Consider the following 17,213-nt stretch of genomic DNA (forward strand, 5'->3'; position numbering starts at 1 on the left):
ATTAAACCTCAGATCTTTCTGCCGCGAGATCCCCCAGCCTTGCCCTCATTTGACGAAACGTTCATGAAGTCAAATGGCGGGAATTTCGAGTGGCCAGTTTGAAAATTCCCGACAGTAAATGTCAGCATCAATATATCCTATAAGACATAGCATCGTCCACACTGAAAATCTTATATCAGTAAGTGATACTACTTTCAAAATGTTTCTCTAAAAAGCTGATGCAATGGATACAAGGAAGAGGGACACCCATTGCAGGGTTGTAGACTCATTAGTGAGGTAATCCCTTCCTGATACCAATGACATTAATGATTTATATTCCTTTCAGTTTAGGGTTTGAAGGCCAATCATGAATGGCTGAGACAACGGACAGTGACATTGCCCTTGTTAGAATAACAATAACCTTGAGATTGACCATATATACACTATGATCAGTGCCTAAGTCCCTTCTCTAGCCAAGCTGTCACCAGGGAGGGCTAGGCAATGGCGGCTGATGACTCATTAAGCTCCCCAAAGCCCCGAATCCTTAGCTCGCATGGAAGGTGAGGTTACAGACGCTGCAAGAAATTTTTTAACTTGAGCGGGACTCAAACACCAGTCCAGCGGATCAACAGGCTGGGACGTTTCCAATAAGCCACCACGACCCTAACGAGAGAATACTGCTACTGTAGCGTATTAAAGTCACCAAATGATTGACAGCACTGTTTATCTATATAATAGGATCATTCGCGGATCGCGGAAGACTTTAGCAAATAAAGAATAGAAAAAGAAAACTACAATAATCATAAATAGGGTGAAATAACTAAACAGAAACAACAATAAAGAAATGGAACTAAAGAAAAAAGTCCTGAATATATCAATAACATCTATTAGTAGCAGCAACTAGAAACATTTAGCGTCAGTAGCATCTATTACTGAAGAAAAAGTTGATTTGATTAAAACGTAAGAATTTGATGTTATGTTCATGGAAATGTTTTAAATTTTCGTAGAATATATTCAGTACCTTCTGACTGCAACGGGAGGGAATTTTAAGGAATAACTTGGTATTAAAACAATTAGGTAGTTAGGCCATATGAGCCTATAATTATGCTGATGCTTGTGTCATACGACCAACTCCTTTAAAATGTATGTATGTATATAGGCTATATATGTATGTATGTATGTATAGCTATAGGAAATACCTTCATATACGCGTGTCCAGCAAGTATTATTTATACTTACATGTCCGTATGTGACCTGGTCTATCAAACAAAGCATTTTACTATGATTAACGTTACATTTCATTTGTATTCAGTTATCAGTTGAATGTCAAAGCATTTTGGGTCTTAATTCTTGGTAGGTTTAAAGGATTTTCAGAATAAACGCCTAACTCGCATAATATGTCATTTTAATCAAAGTTCTAATGGAAACTTATGGGGGACAGGATAGGGTCGGGACTTGTACAGACGAAGTTGGTTTATTGGTGGGGTTGGGGGGGGGGGAGGGGGTTGGCACGAGTAAAGAAGCAGTGAATTCACAGCAAAAACATTGTGGGGTTTTCATTCCACTTCATGATTTTTTCTATAATATTTTACGACTTGAAAATGCTACAAAACTACGTGACTCCTTCAGTGTTCCAAAGCCAGGGAGTAAGGATGTGGTAGTGACATGGCTATCTGTTTGTTTTCCTATGGAAAATAAACTCTTATATATAAATTTCGAAGATTTATAATAATAATAATAATAATAATAATAATAATAATAATAATAATAATAATCTTTATTTCAGCAATAGCCATATACAGAGTTACAGTAGGGGTACAGTGATCATACACTTTTGATATCAGCAAAAAAAGATGAGAAATGCAATAATATTCGTGATATAGTACAGGCATAAAATTAGCAGGTTGACCACAGAGTTCTAAGGACTGGGTAACAAAATCACAATAGCATTATCGCTTAATAATGATGATAACATGCATATCAGCAAACAAAAAGAGAGAGAAAACAAAAATGGCGATGACAATGATAATTATCTTGGAACAAAAATTGCTTGGGTAATGATAAAACTCGGGAAAAAGAAATCTAGTCACAGAGCAGGTGGTGTTAAGGAAATACAGGACTTCCAGACACGTTATCATAACATTACTGGGTATTATACCTAAGTTATTTAGTGATGAAGATTTGGCATAGCCATACTAACAAAGATTAGTAAATACTGTTTATTGCACTGATGCATCCCAATTCCAGGTTTCCCACATTTTGGATTTTATTCTAGCTGCACTTGCAAGCACATTTTGAATTAGGGGATTTTCACTAGATCATAGGCGGGAGGTTAGACTTAGTATAGAGCGTCGAATGATGGTTTTTAGGTTAGCCAGTGTATTTTCAACAAACATCGCTGAAGCTGAATGGTGCCTAGGGGTATTGGTGAGGCGACTTAGGATATCATTGTGAATGACTGTGATACGTCTCATCGATTCACGCGTATAGTTTGCCCATAGCAAGCAGCCGTACACGTTATAGCAGTATGTTTGAAACAGGAGTTTTTTTTGTATCTTGCCGGCAAAAGGCAAATCTTGTTACCATGTTCCCTAGACAACACAATTTACGTCACCTGTTTTCAATGCCAGATGTGTCCTTTAAATCTTTCGTAATGACATGACCTAGGTAAGGAAAATCATTGACAAATGCTAGCTGATGGTTTTAGAGGTAAATATGTGGGTCTTCTATGAATTGGAGCGCTCAAGGAAGGATAGACATGCACTGGGTCTTCGATTCCTTATAGATTACGTCATGTTCATTAACGTATGCGTTGCAGGTGTCAATAAGACGTTGTAGGCCTTGGGCAGAGGGGGAGATGAGGACCATATCGTCAGCATAGCAAAGGTTATTTATGGTAAAGCCATTAACCGTACGACCAATGGGAAGTGAATTCAGTCTGATACTCAAATCATCTGTGTAAACATTAAATAAATATGGTAATAGGATGCCTCCTTGCCTGAGACCGATAGATGAACCGAATGGCTGGGATAGGACATTGCCCCATTTGACACAGAACTTCTGTGTTGAGAACCAACAGTATAATATGCCAATCAGATATAGAGGAGTTCCCCTTTTGCGTAGCCTCGAAAAGAGTTTCAGATAGTTTACTCTGTCAAATGCCTTCCGTATGTCCATAAAACATAAGTAGACGGGTGAGGCCAAGGATATATAGAAATTCCTTATCTGCTTTAGAATATATATACAGGTGTCAATCGAGTGGTTAGTCTTAAAACCAAATTGATTTTGTGCGGTGTGGAGAAAGGGTGCAAGGCGACGGAATAGAAGAGATTCAAATATTTTCGATGAAATTGTTTTGATGGTGATGTGGTGGTAGTGTCCTGGGTCACCCGCATCCTTCAGTTGGTTTTTTATGAGAGGTATTAAGTGGACAAATAGAAGGGTTTTGGGTAGATATTGGTGTATTATACAGGCATTGAATAGTGAAGCAAATAGGATATGAATTATAGGTGGCAGAAATTGAAAGCCTTGGCCGGAAGGCCATCGCAGCCACATGCCTTGTTACCAGGTAATTTCTTGATAGCCTCGGACACGTCACTCTGAGATATACGGTCACTCTATTGAAATTCCATATTGTCATTGATGAGAGTATCCGCTTCCTTCCGGGTATTTTGGTCATTTATTCAATATAGGATGATGCTAAAGTGATGCCCCCACATCCTTGCAATGGATTCTTCACCAACTGCATCCCCTACTCTTTGGGATAATTTGTTTAACTTTGGGTTTAGTGAATTGATATCTTTCCAAAGACGGGGGAAGTCATGAGTTGTCAATTTTCTTGACAATGCATCGGCTCGTAGCTGATTTTTGTCACGTATACCATCTTTGTGAATCTCTGTTTGAGGTCATGTGAATGACCTCAGTTCGCTGGCTCACTTAGGAGTGTCTGCTTTCTCAGCTTCCACTGGCGACAAGAGTCTATCTCTATGTCAAATTGCCAACGAAGGGTTTTTTCTGTCTCCTCCTTGTTTTTGCAGATTCCTTTTTTTTTTTTGGGGGGGGGGGGCAACAGCTCAGGAGAGCGAAGGACTACCGGATGAATCCGGATTGCCATGACAAACACGACCATATTTGGTCTTCTTTTCAGGACCTCATGGGGTCACGCCCAGTGATGCCCAGCGACACCCGTGGCCTATGAATCGGTTGGGCTTGAGATCTCCTAAAGAGCATGTAAAATTTTATCGTAGTTACATTGCTCGTCACGACCCATACTCTTATGTTTTTGTACTTAGAATTTTTACTCTGAAATTGCTGGACTTTTGAAATTTTACAGAGAAGGGAAGAAACTGTATTAAAAGTAAAGTAAGAATTCCTTCGCTCCCTGACCGTTGTTCGCCCAAGAATAATTGTATTAAGCCACTGTTTGATGAAGAGCACTTATTCTATGAATTTGACTGATAATTTCCCAGGCTTTAAAGCAATTTAAATGTGCTCAGAGTTCTGTAATAACTTCTTAATGAAATACATATTGTCAAATACAGATTAGACTCTGTCTTACTCTGCCTCTTGAACTTTAATGTATTTCTTGTTGAAATTGTTAAGAACAGTGACAATATATGGTGGCAGCCCGGCGGAATAATTTGACAATTTGTGATAAGAAAATAATAAATTACAAAATGAGTGTACAGGGACTTGAAGATGTGTACATGGAAGTTATCGACTTCGGAGGTCTACAAGGAGAATCTGTACACACTGGAACATCGATGGGCACAGAGAAACGAACACGGTTGGAAGAATACCAAAGCAGCCCTTTATTTGAAGATGGGTTTGAACCCCGGCTTGGAGGAAATGGACGATACAGCCAATATGAAACACTTCTGAGTTATGAAGAAGCAGCGACAACGGAGCAATGTTTGATTGTTCGTCAGAAAATCATCATGGCGAAACAAGGAATTCGAGGTAATGCCCTTAGGAAATTGAGGAGAAAAATCAAATTCATGGAATCCATATCATGGGCACATCTGAGAAGACGCCTACAACGGAGGGCAGGCCTGAGAACCGACAGTAACGTCGTTCCCGTCCATAAGGAAGCAGCCAGGAGTTTTGCGGATCGGTCACCCACGGAGGACCTGGGGGAAGGAGACCAGAAGCGGAAACTGTAAGGAAACACATTCGTCCTAGAGAGGATGACACGGTAATGTTCCTGTTGGAAGAATAGACAGTACCTTCGCATGTATGTCTAAAGTCGTCGTCGTATCCAGTCTCCCGTCGCGGGAGCAACAGCATCGAAAATCGCCGTTCGAAATGGCATTCTAAGACCCTGTCAAAAGCAACCGGAGTGTGCTTGATTATCCTTGCCATAGAGGAGTTCGTCGTCCGAGTAGCAGCAGCGGGTGTATTGGCAGAAAGGACACGCCCGCCAAGGTCAAGGACAATCCCAAAAAGTGAAAGAGGTCCCAGACAGCAACTGTAAGATGAGGGACCCAAGGCAACACAGAGCAATCAACCCCCCACACAAGTTGAGTAACATGTAACAAAATCTATAGTTTTATGGTTAACTAATATGTTTTGAGATTTTGTAGAGTAACGAAGCTATAATCCCGTTTTCTTTACGTGATGTTAAAGTTGGATGAAAGACACTAGTTTAATTGAAGAAAGTATCTAGTCGAGTAAAATGTTTTCGTTGTTAAAGCTTCGAGTAAAGGTTAACTTTTCTGTTTATAAAAGAAGAAAATCAAATTGATTTTGTTGCTGTGTGGTTGTCATGGGTAGATAGAATGATATAGAAAAGAATGTTAAAACATGTGATTTTTCTACTCTTAGAGAAGCAGAGAGAGAGAGAGAGAGAGATAAGGTCCCGCTATTGTTTAGTGAAGCTGTCATCGTCAAGATATGTGCCTAGGCTGGCGGTCTTTGAGCATAATGATCCCCTGTCTATAGCGGACCAAGGAAACCATAGGAGAAGAAGAACAGTGTTTGTCGCCGAAGGATATACATTAGCTGAAGGAGTCAACGTTATTGAATTTGATTACACCAGCAGAGCGTTCGTCTAAGTGTTATCAGCGGTTTTAAGGAACACCAATGAGGATGAAGAAATGAGAAAATTTCCTTATATGGAACTCTCCATAGTTAACCCCTCCCATACAGGGATATATAAACTTCCACGCGATCGAGAGAAAGGAGAGTACGAAAGACAGAAGAGGAGGAAGCCCGAGAGAGAGAGAGAGAAAGGGAGAACAAGCTCAGAGAAGAAAAGAAGGCGTAAGGACCAGAATGCAGACGTAACCAGCTTGGTCCGAGATGTCCGAACAAGTTGCCACCCGCCCTCATTACCAACGACGAAACGACTAGACCTGAAATATCTCCATCCCTGTCAACCGTCGAGAGCTGCTGAGAAGAGTAGTATTCTTTTTGTATTATTTATCTACCATCTTGACTGTTCCCCTATTTGCTGGAGTGTAGTTTAATCAAATGATTTTCTTTGTTTAGTTCAGTGCTTCCTAAGTACTCAATCAAGAAACATTTACCTTTGACTAGTTGTAAATAAAATTGTTTTCTTTTGCGAGTTTTCTTTCTATATTTCCTTTTGTTTCATTGTGTTTTTTAGTCGAAGAGTCCCCATTCCATTAATCAATTCAACAGAACCTGGTTCGATCCCCACGAGGATCGTAACAGTAGTTAGATGAGAATTTTTTTTTTGTGCTGCATGAACTATAAGTTTTCGTTGCAGAGTTTCTTTGACTTATAATATTTTGAGTTTGTTTTTTGTGACCTTTGTGGTCAAAGATGTTAAATGTGATTTTTGGAAAAGAAGTCAAGTCACGTGTTGAGATAACTTTGTGTTAACAATAACAGGTTGTTTCATTCCAGAGAGGAAATGTAGAACGTTTGTAAGATCAGAGTTAAGACGTAAGTTATGAAGTTTTTTGTAATATCCCTTTTGAGTGTGTACTTGATAAAATTATGGAGAAAAAAGATGTCAATTAGGTACATTGGCAATTGGGAAAATTAGTGTCACAATATTCCGTGTTATCGATTAATAGCGTATTTAGTTCATTGTGAAATATTTTGAAAGAAAGAGTAAGCTATTGTTCGACAGTTTCCGTCTGCAGTTATCCTGATTGATGAAGACGAGTTGTTAACGTAATAACCGAAGCGAGTTCAGTTGTTAACAGTTGTTAAGTAATTAGTAATGTCACGTAGGAGGTTTGAAAAAAAAGAGAGGAGTGGGGGCGTACGGGTCTACTGGAAGCAAAAAGAGGGCGTCAGGTAAGATAGTTTGTGAACCACTGCTTTAAAGGGTTATGTGTTTTGGAAAAATCGTGACAAGTAGACAAAAATTGATTGTTTTTAAGTAATAACTGACAACATGATATAGAGACGAGAATTGGACTTTTAATGTGATTGTCAGTTCTAGTTAACTCGCGAGAACAGATAAGTAATGTGAAACATTTTTAGAAATGGCGAACAAGGTGCCGTAGGTTTTCCTTTATTTGTGGCAAGGAGTAAAGTAAATGTTCGGAACGACGGTAATATCAGATATTGGAGACACGATAATTATAACAGTAGGTCTAGAGTTGCAAGACTTGATAGGCTAACCTGTGTTTTGAAGAATAACTTAGTCAAACAATACACTCTGATTCATGTCATGAGTTCTTAAGTTAATTACTTGGTTTTGAGTATCAAGGGAATTATCTCAACCAAACCAACGTTAGGTTAGAAGGTGACAATGAATAGCCATACCGTTGCCTTCGTTATTTGATTAATGTCTGATAAGAAAAAGTTATATTTTACGTCATATTGTGTTAAAAAAAGGGATATGTCTTTGGTGTCAGGGTATAACGTAGAACGTGGGTTTGATTGTAATTAAGTGATTTGGTGAATCCACGCGATAAAGCCTAGTATTTTAGGGGTTTTTGTGTACGTTTAGTGACCCAATAAGAGTTTAGATAATAGCTGTTTAGAGTTACGTAAGTCTTAGTGACTTATCCCAAAGGCCAAAAGAGACTATAGTTTGTTTTTCTTTTTCTGATATTTTTAGTTTCAAGTTCGTTACTCGCTGAGAGGAGCGAGGGAGAAAGAATTTGACAAATCTCAGTCTCTGTGTGAGGGAATGTTTGGGTTCGCGTACGAATCCGCAGAGAGAGAGAGAGAGAGAGAGAGAGAGAGAGAGAGAGAGAGAGAGAGAGAGAGAGCGAGGTGAGACTGTGCACGCGAAGGAGCGGCGTAGGTAGCCTATGTTCGAAGAATGGAAAAAAAATATGGAGATGGCTGTGTGAGAGTTGTTTCCGTGTGAGAACAGCTGAGAGAGAACTGTTTTCTTTTTGGCCAATGATTATCCCTTAAAGGTAGGAAAGTAAGAAAGTTTTCTTTGAGTTTTTTTTTCTTTTTCTTTGGAAATTGATTAAGGAGTTTGTGTTCTGTATAAGGTTTAACGTAAGAATTCTGTGGCGTTTAGTTTTAACGTAAGTTTACATTTTTCGCCTTTTGTTTTTTGTTGTAGAGAGAATTAACGTAGATCGGATTGGAATGGTTGTCCCTATTAGTAATTGCGTTGGGAAATTTCGGTTTCAGATTAGTTCTCTGTGGTGAGCGGTTGCAATCCCCTAGAAAGATTGGTTCACCAAGCGTTTAATTGGGCTCCACAAGGCACTAAGAGAAGTGGAAGACCTAGGCCTACGTGGCTTAGGGCTGTAAGGTACGATGTAGGTAATGTTAGTGTGATGGTAACACAAGAGCCTTTGTTTGTGTGATATGGGTCAGCTTGAATGAATAAGCACCCTAGAATAATTGTTGTTTGTTCGGATTAGTTTCAGTTCGAGCAAAATAGATGAGACAACACAAGATGAGAATGTCGTTGTTGTGTAAGTGATTTGTGTAGGTTGTGTCTCAGTTGTGGAAATTTCTGCTAGAAATTTCTGTTGTGATGCGAGCAATGTGTCAGCAGTTTGTGCAGATTAGAATTTGAATGATTGGACATGTAGAGTTCAAAGCTCTGATGACGACGGCAGAAAGACAGAGGCAAAGGCAGTGAGCCTAGAACTTGACGTCAGTTAGCCAGGGTTAGCAATAGGCTTAGGTTAATTAATTAGCCATGGGAAGTGTCCGATTTTTCACAGCAGTGTGTTTGATAGCGGTTTGCCTGTGTGTGAACAGTGAAGTGAGAGTACGCAAGGGCGTAGTCTTTGATGAGAGATTTAAGTTATCTTTCACGTCTGACGTACATGTGTTGTTGATTAGTTATGATCCCGAGGAAGTTGCGAGTCCACTAGTTACGATTCTGGACCAGATTGCCAAGTTAAAGGATCAATTGAAAAGGGTTGAAAACGGAATGACAATAGTTAAACTAAGAGCGATGCTTAATAACGTAAAAAGAGCCCTCGGTAGCTCCTTAGATACCTTCAAAGACTTTGTGCTTTGAAAAAGGGAAAGAAAGAAGTAAGCAGCTAATTGGATTGGCGAATTGATTGGAGATTGGACTGGGTTAATTACCTGGTCGGAACTCGATCAATTAGAGACCTCTGTGACAAAAGGAGAGAAAAATACACACGTCATGATAAATAAAGTAATATCTCATACACATGTTTTAGATGATAAGTTAAAGACAATTTTTATGACTGTAGCTAAAGGACAGGAGGCACTATGTATGTTAGCGAAAATAATTAATGACTTCGAGAAAAGATTAGAACAAATCAAAGGGACGTGATTTATGTGGAGAGCGCTGCACAATTAGCTTTTGTAGCCAGTGAGCTAACTCTTCACTTAGAAGATGTGGCTAACCAAATTCAACAAGTGGCCACCACGTGCGAAATCACATCTGACATTTTACCTCCTAGGGAGTTTTTGAGGATCATTAAAAAAATCATGAAGTAGTGCCAATGTTTATTCCCCCTGTAGAGAAAAATTTAGCTGAGTTCTATCGAATGTCATCCGTGACTGTTACTAAGTTAAAGGGCAAGTTTTGTTTTTTCTGTAGAGATACCTGTTAAAAATGAGGATTCAGATTTTCGTTTGTTTGAAGTAAAGTCACTGTGGACCCAGACCGGAACAGAGGAATTCGCAACTCGAGTACCAGTGGATCTGCCATATTTTGCTGTGAACGAGAGGAAGACTTGGGCTGTAGCTTTGCCTAACTTAGATAGGTGTAGGATAGGGAAAACACATGTGTTGTGTGAGCCTGTGTATGCGTTTTTCGCGCCCGCCACGCGTGTTTGTTTGCTTGATGTGTACCTAGAACAGCCTAGCTTTGTGCAGAGTTGTAAGTTCGAGGTAAAAGCTGACTTTGAAAGGGAAATAGTTCATTGAGGACATCGTTGGGTTGTGTCTGTGAGACATGAATCAAAGTACAAGGTGATGTGTGACTCGAGGAATGAGATTAAAGTGTTGAACCCGGGAGTCACTGTTTTAACACATGAAGACGGGTGCTCAGTCCAAGGGGACGGGTATCGTCTAACTGGAAAAAGGAGAATGATGGGTGAACGTGTGACAGTTAAGGACACTACTGTGTTGAATGCTCCTGTCATTTTGCCAGGTTGAATGTGTCTCATGTATTAGTTCACCTTAATCTGACTAGACTTGGAACCATGTCCTCAGATCACCCTCCTCTCTTCGAACAGTTTGTAGATTTGAAAACGTCACATAGGACTTTGAGCGTAGGTTTTTACTTAGCTAGTATGTGTGTGTTTCTGGCCGTCCTGGGTAGACTGGTTGTATGTTGTAGGCAAATGATATGTGCTCCTACCTGTCTCCGATGGCGGAGGGCAGAGGGAGTCGGAGCAGTCATGCTGACAGATCCTCTGCCGGTAAGGGAAACTTTGACTGTAGAAATACAAGTTCCAAGGAGGACCGCCAGCCAGGTGTCTCACGCTGGTGAAGGTCGAGGGAACATTCCTACTCAGGGTGGGGTTCGGGTGTGTCCCAATGAGCCCGCAGGTGTCCGGATGTATATACCGTCACAAGCACGGTTTGAAGATGTACCAACTCAGCTGTTTTCACCTGTAAGTTGAGTGCGTGCACAAATGTGTTCTGTGTTTATACGTATTACTGTGTATTCTGCGATTGTACGCATTACTGTGTGTTCTGCGTTTATGTACTAGTACTTTTTGAGTTTGTAAGTGCTTTGCTAGATTGATATAGCTATATGAGAAGATTATATTCGATGATCTTTTTGATGATTTTTTCTTTGATATATGTTGGCCAACCTGTATGTTTAATTTAAAATTTTCTGGTAATTATATGTATCTCTTTTTATCTATGACGTCTCTGTGGACTTGTATATATATATATATATATATATATATATATATATATATATATATATATATATATATATATATATATATATATATATATATATATATATATATATATATATATATATATATATATATTGTCATGGGTAGATCGAATAATATAGAAGAGAATGTTAAAACATGGGAATTTTCTACTCTTGAGAAACAAAGAGAGAGAAGGTCCTGCTAGTGTTTACTGGAAACTGTCACCATCGCTGATGGAGTTCAAGAAATTTATTAGAGTTGCCTATGTCAGCGGTCTTTGGGCATAACGATCCTCTGTCTAGCAAACCAAGAAGCTAACGTTATGAAAGGACCAATAGGACAAGAAGAGCAGTGTTGTCGCCGAAGATTATACATTAACGAAAAAGATAAACACATGCCTCGCTTCAATTATAGCGTAATATGGATCTTGATGACACCAGCACAGCTTTCGCAAAGATGGTATCATAGAGGGGTGGTTTTAAGGAAGACCAATACGAAAGAAGAAAGGAGAAAATTTCCTTATATGGAATTGTCCATAGTTAACCTCTCCCATACAGGGATATATAAACTTCAACGAGAACGAGAGAAGGAGAGTACGAAAGACAGAACGGGAGTAAGAAAGACAGAACAAGAGTACAGACGAAAGAACGCGAGAGAGAGAGAGAGAGAGAGAGAGAGGGGGAGAACAAGCACAGGGAAGGAGAGCAGACGTAAGGACCAGAATGCAGACGTAACTATCCTTGTCCGAGATGTCAGAACGAGTTGACCCCTGCCCTCATTACCGACCACGAAACGCCTGGACCTGAAATATCTACGTTCCTGTCAACCGTCGAGAGCTGCTGTGAAGAGTAGTATTTTTTTTTTGTATTATTTGTCTACTATCTAGACTGTTCCCTTATTTGCTGGAGTGTAGTTTAATCAAATGATTTTCTTTGTTTAGTTCAGTGCTTCCTAAGTACTCAATCAAGAAACAATTACCTTTGACTAGTTGTAAATAAAATTATGTTTTCTTTTGTGAGTTTTCTTTCTATATTTCCATTGTTTAATTGCTTATTGTATTTGAAAAGTCCCCATTTCATTAATCAATTCAAATGAACCTGGTTCGATCCCCACGAAGATCGTAACATATATATATATATATATATATATATATATATATATATATATATATATATATATATATATATATATATATATATATATATATATATATATATATATATATATATATATATATATATATATATATATATATATATATATTTTTTTTTCTTTTCCATAGAGAATTGTTTGTTTTTATGTACCATGATTTTTTGTCAACTGTTATTATACCATTTTTCTACTCACAGAATCCAGGGCGGAGAGTGAGACTGAACCATGTAACACTTCCTCTGTGATCTGAGAGTAGTAAACTTTTTGCTTAGGTGAGCCTGAGGATTAAAATCCTAGTTTGAGTATATTTCTTTATATGATTTTTTTTTTTGTTCATGGAAATCTTCGTATTTCAGTTGCTAATGTGTAACCTTGGGATATTTTGTTCTTAGTTCTTGTTTGCCTAAAGCTGTCAAGATATGCCTTGTTTTCAGAATTATTTGCCATAAATTTTACTATATATCTATGTAACCTTTTTCAATCATTTGTTTATTCATATTTACTCACATCTACCCATATGTATTGGTTTTCAGGGTTATTTACTGCCATTTTTGTTTTTTTCCTTTGGTTTTGAGCACATAATTTTTTTCTTAATATACAGTATTATCCTTTTGAGTATGTAGTTTTTTTTAGTTTGTTTTTTGGTTGAATTTAGTCACATTATGTATATCTTGAGTTATAGTTCATATTTTGCTCATCTTAGAAGGCACAACTACTGTAATGAATTATGTGAATTTAATTTGTTAAGATTTTGTAGTTTGTTGCTGTTTGAGTTTCTTTTTTGGGGGGGAAGTTGAGATCTTGCATACCCAGAGCGAGTTGCGGCTGAATAGTAATGTTGGGGTTTGAATTTAAAGTAAATGGTGACGTGAAAAGATTTTCCTTGTTTTTGTTGGAAATTATCACAGTTCCAGGAGTAACTGTAACTTGGTAGGGGGGGATTTGTCACGTATACCTTGTTTGTGAATCTCTGTTTGAGGTCATGTGAATGACCTCAGTTCGCTGGCTCACTTGGGAGTGTCTGCTTTCTCAGCTTCCACTGGCGACAAGAGTCCACCTCTATGTCAAATTGCCAACGAAGGGTTTTTTTCTGTCTCTTCCTTGTTTTCGCAGATTCCTTGGTTTGGGGGGGGGGGGGGGGGGCAACAGCTCAGGAGAGCGAAGGACTACCGGATGAATCTGGATTGCCATGACAAACATGACCATATTTGGTCTTCTTTTCAGGACCTCATGGGGTCACGCCCAGTGACGCCCAGCGACACCCGTGGCCTATGAATCAGTTGGGCTTGAGATCTCACAAGGAGCAGATAAAATTTTATCGTAGTTACATTGCTCGCCACGACCCATACTCTTATGTTTTTGTACTTAGAATTTCTACTCTGAAATTGCTGGACTTAGAAATTTTACAGAGAAGTGAAGAAACTGTATTAAAAGTAAAGTAAGAATTCCTTCGTTCCCTGACCGTTGTTCGACCAAGAATAATTGTATTAAGCCACTGTTTGATAAAGAGCGCTTATTCTATGAATTAGACTGATAATTTCCCATGCTTTAAAGAAATTTAAATGTGCTCAGAGTTCTGTAATAACTTCTTAATGAAATACATATTGTCAAATACAGAGTAATAACTTCTTAATGAAATACATATTGTCAAATACAGATTAGACTCTGTCTTACTCTGCCTCTTGAACTTTAATGTATTTCTTGTTGAAATTGTTAAGAACAGTGACAATTTATGGTGGCAGCCCGGCGGAATTATTTGACAATTTTTGATAAGAAAATAATAAATTACAGAATGAGTGTACAGGGACTTGAAGATGTATACATGAAAGTTATCGACTTCGGAGGTCTACGTCATGTCGTGAGGACACAAGGAGAACCTGTACACACTGGAACATCGATGGGCACAGAGAAACGAACACGGTTGGAAGAATACCAAAGCAGCCCTTTATTTGAAAATGGGTTTGAACCTCGGCTCGGAGGAAATGGACGATACAGCCAATATGAAACACTTCTGAGTTATGAAGAAGCAGCGACAACGGAGCAATGTTTGATTGTTGGTCAGAAAATCATCATGGCGAAACAGGGAATTCGAGGTAATGCCCTTAGGAAATTGAGGAGAAAAATCAAATTCATGGAATCCATATCATGGGCACATCTGAGAAGACGCCTACAACGGAGGGCAGGCCTGAGAACCGACAGTAACGTCGTTCCCGTCCATAAGGAAGCAGCCAGGAGTTTTGCGGATCAGTCACCCACGGAGGACCTGGGGGAAGGAGACCAGAAGAGGAAACTGTAAGGAAACACATTCGTCCTAGAGAGGATGACACGGTAATGTTCCTGTTGGAAGAAAAGACAGTACCTTTGCATGTGTGTCTAAAGTCGTCGTCGTATCCAGTCTCCCGTCGCGGGAGCAACAGCATCGAAAATCGCCGTTCGAAATGGCAATCTAAGACCCTGTCAAAATCAGCCGGAGTGTGCTTGATTATCCTTGCCATAGAGGAGTTCGTCGTCCGAGTAGCAGCAGCGGGTGTATTGGCAGAAATGACACGCCTGCCAAGGTCAAGGACAATCCCAAAAAGTGAAAGAGGTCCCAGACAGCAACTGTAAGATGAGGGACCCAAGGCAACCCACAGCAATCAACCCCCACACAAGTTGATTAACATGTTACAAAATCTATAGTTTTATGGTTAACTAATATGTTTTGAGATTTTGTAGAGTAACGAAGCGATAATCCCGTTTTCTTTACGTGATGTTAAAGTTGGATGAAAGACACTAGTTTAATTGAAGAAAGTAACTAGTCGAGTAAAATGTTTTCGTTGTTAAAGCTTCGAGTAAAGGTTAACTTTTCTGTTTATAAAAGAAGAAAATCAAATTGATTTTGTTGCTGTGTGGTTGTCATGGGTAGATAAAATAATATAGAAAAGAATGTTAAAACATGTGATTTTTCTACTCTTAGAGAAGCAGAGAGAGAGAGAGAGAGAGAGAGAGAGAGAGAGATAAGGTCCCGCTATTGTTTAGTGAAGCTGTCATCGTCAAGATATGTGCCTAGGCTGGCGGTCTTTGAGCATAACGATCCCCTGTCTATAGCAGACCAAGGAAACCATAGGAGAAGAAGAACAGTGTTTGTCGCCGAAGGATATACATTAGCTGAAGGAGTCAACGTTATGGAATTTGATTACACCAGCAGAGCGTTCGTCTAAGTGTTATCAGCGGTTTTAAGGAACACCAATGAGGATGAAGAAATGAGAAAATTTCCTTATATGGAACTCTCCATAGTTAACCCCTCCCATACAGGGATATATAAACTTCCACGCGATCGAGAGAAAGGAGAGTACGAAAGACAGAAGAGGAGGAAGCCCGAGAGAGAGAAAGAGAAAGGGAGAACAAGCTCAGAGAAGAAGAGAAGGCGTAAGGACCAGAATGCAGACGTAACCAGCTTTGTCCGAGATGTCCGAACAAGTTGCCACCCGCCCTCATTACCAACGACGAAACGACTAGACCTGATATATCTCCATCCCTGTCAACCTTCGAGAGCTGCTGAGAAGAGTAGTATTCTTTTTGTATTATTTATCTACCATCTTGACTGTTCCCCTATTTGCTGGAGTGTAGTTTAATCAAATGATTTTCTTTGTTTAGTTCAGTGCTTCCTAAGTACTCAATCAAGAACCATTCACCTTTGACTAGTTGTAAATAAAATTATGTTTTCTTTTGCGAATTTTCTTTCTATATTTCCTATTGTTTCATTTTGGTTTTCAGTCGAAGAGTCCCCATTTCATTAATCAATTCAACATAACCTTGTTCGATCCCCACGAGGATCGTAACAATATATATATATATATATATATATATATATATATATATATATATATATATATATATATATATATATATATATATATATATATATATATATATATATATATATATATATATAGATAAATTTCTACCTCATACTTGGGATCGAACGCTAGCCCCTTCTAATGAAAGGCCAGGTCGAAACCAACCATGCCACGAGAGCCCATAAAAGGAAATCTGAACCTGACACTAATCTAGCTGTCCGAGGATTTACCTGGTGAGACATCAGTCTCTTTACCAGCGAGTTTTACCAGATTTCCCCGGGCCACCACGTGACACAATTGGTAGTAATTCATTCAAATTACCCCTAATGAGTCAATATGGATAAATATCAACACAACATCGTGTTCAAATAGAAATAAATTTCTACCTCATACTTGGGATCGAACGCTAGCCCCTTCTAATGAAAGGCCAGGTCGAAACCAACCATGCCACGAGAGCCCATAAAAGGAAATCTGAACCTGACACTAATCTAGCTGTCCGAGGATTTACCTGGTGAGACATCAGTCTCTTTACCAGCGAGTTTTACCAGATTTCCCCGGGCCACCATGTGACACAATTGGTAGTAATTCATTCAAATTACCCCTAATGAGTCAATATGGATAAATATCAACACAACATCGTGTTCAAATAGAAATAAATTTCTACCTCATACTTGGGATCGAACGCTAGCCCCTTCTAATGAAAGGCCAGGTCGAAACCAACCATGCCACGAGAGCCCATAAAAGGAAATCTGAACCTGACACTAATCTAGCTGTCCGAGGATTTACCTGGTGAGACATCAGTCTCTTTACCAGCAAGTTTTACCAGATTTCCCCGGGCCACCAAGTGACACAATTGGTAGTAATTCATTCAAATTACCCCTAATGAGTCAATATGGATAAATATCAACACAACATCGTGTTCAAATAGAAATAAATTTCTACCTCATACTTGGGATCGAACGCTAGC

This window comes from Palaemon carinicauda, chromosome 25, assembly GCF_036898095.1.
Source record: "Palaemon carinicauda isolate YSFRI2023 chromosome 25, ASM3689809v2, whole genome shotgun sequence".
Taxonomy (NCBI): Eukaryota; Metazoa; Arthropoda; class Malacostraca; order Decapoda; family Palaemonidae; genus Palaemon; species Palaemon carinicauda.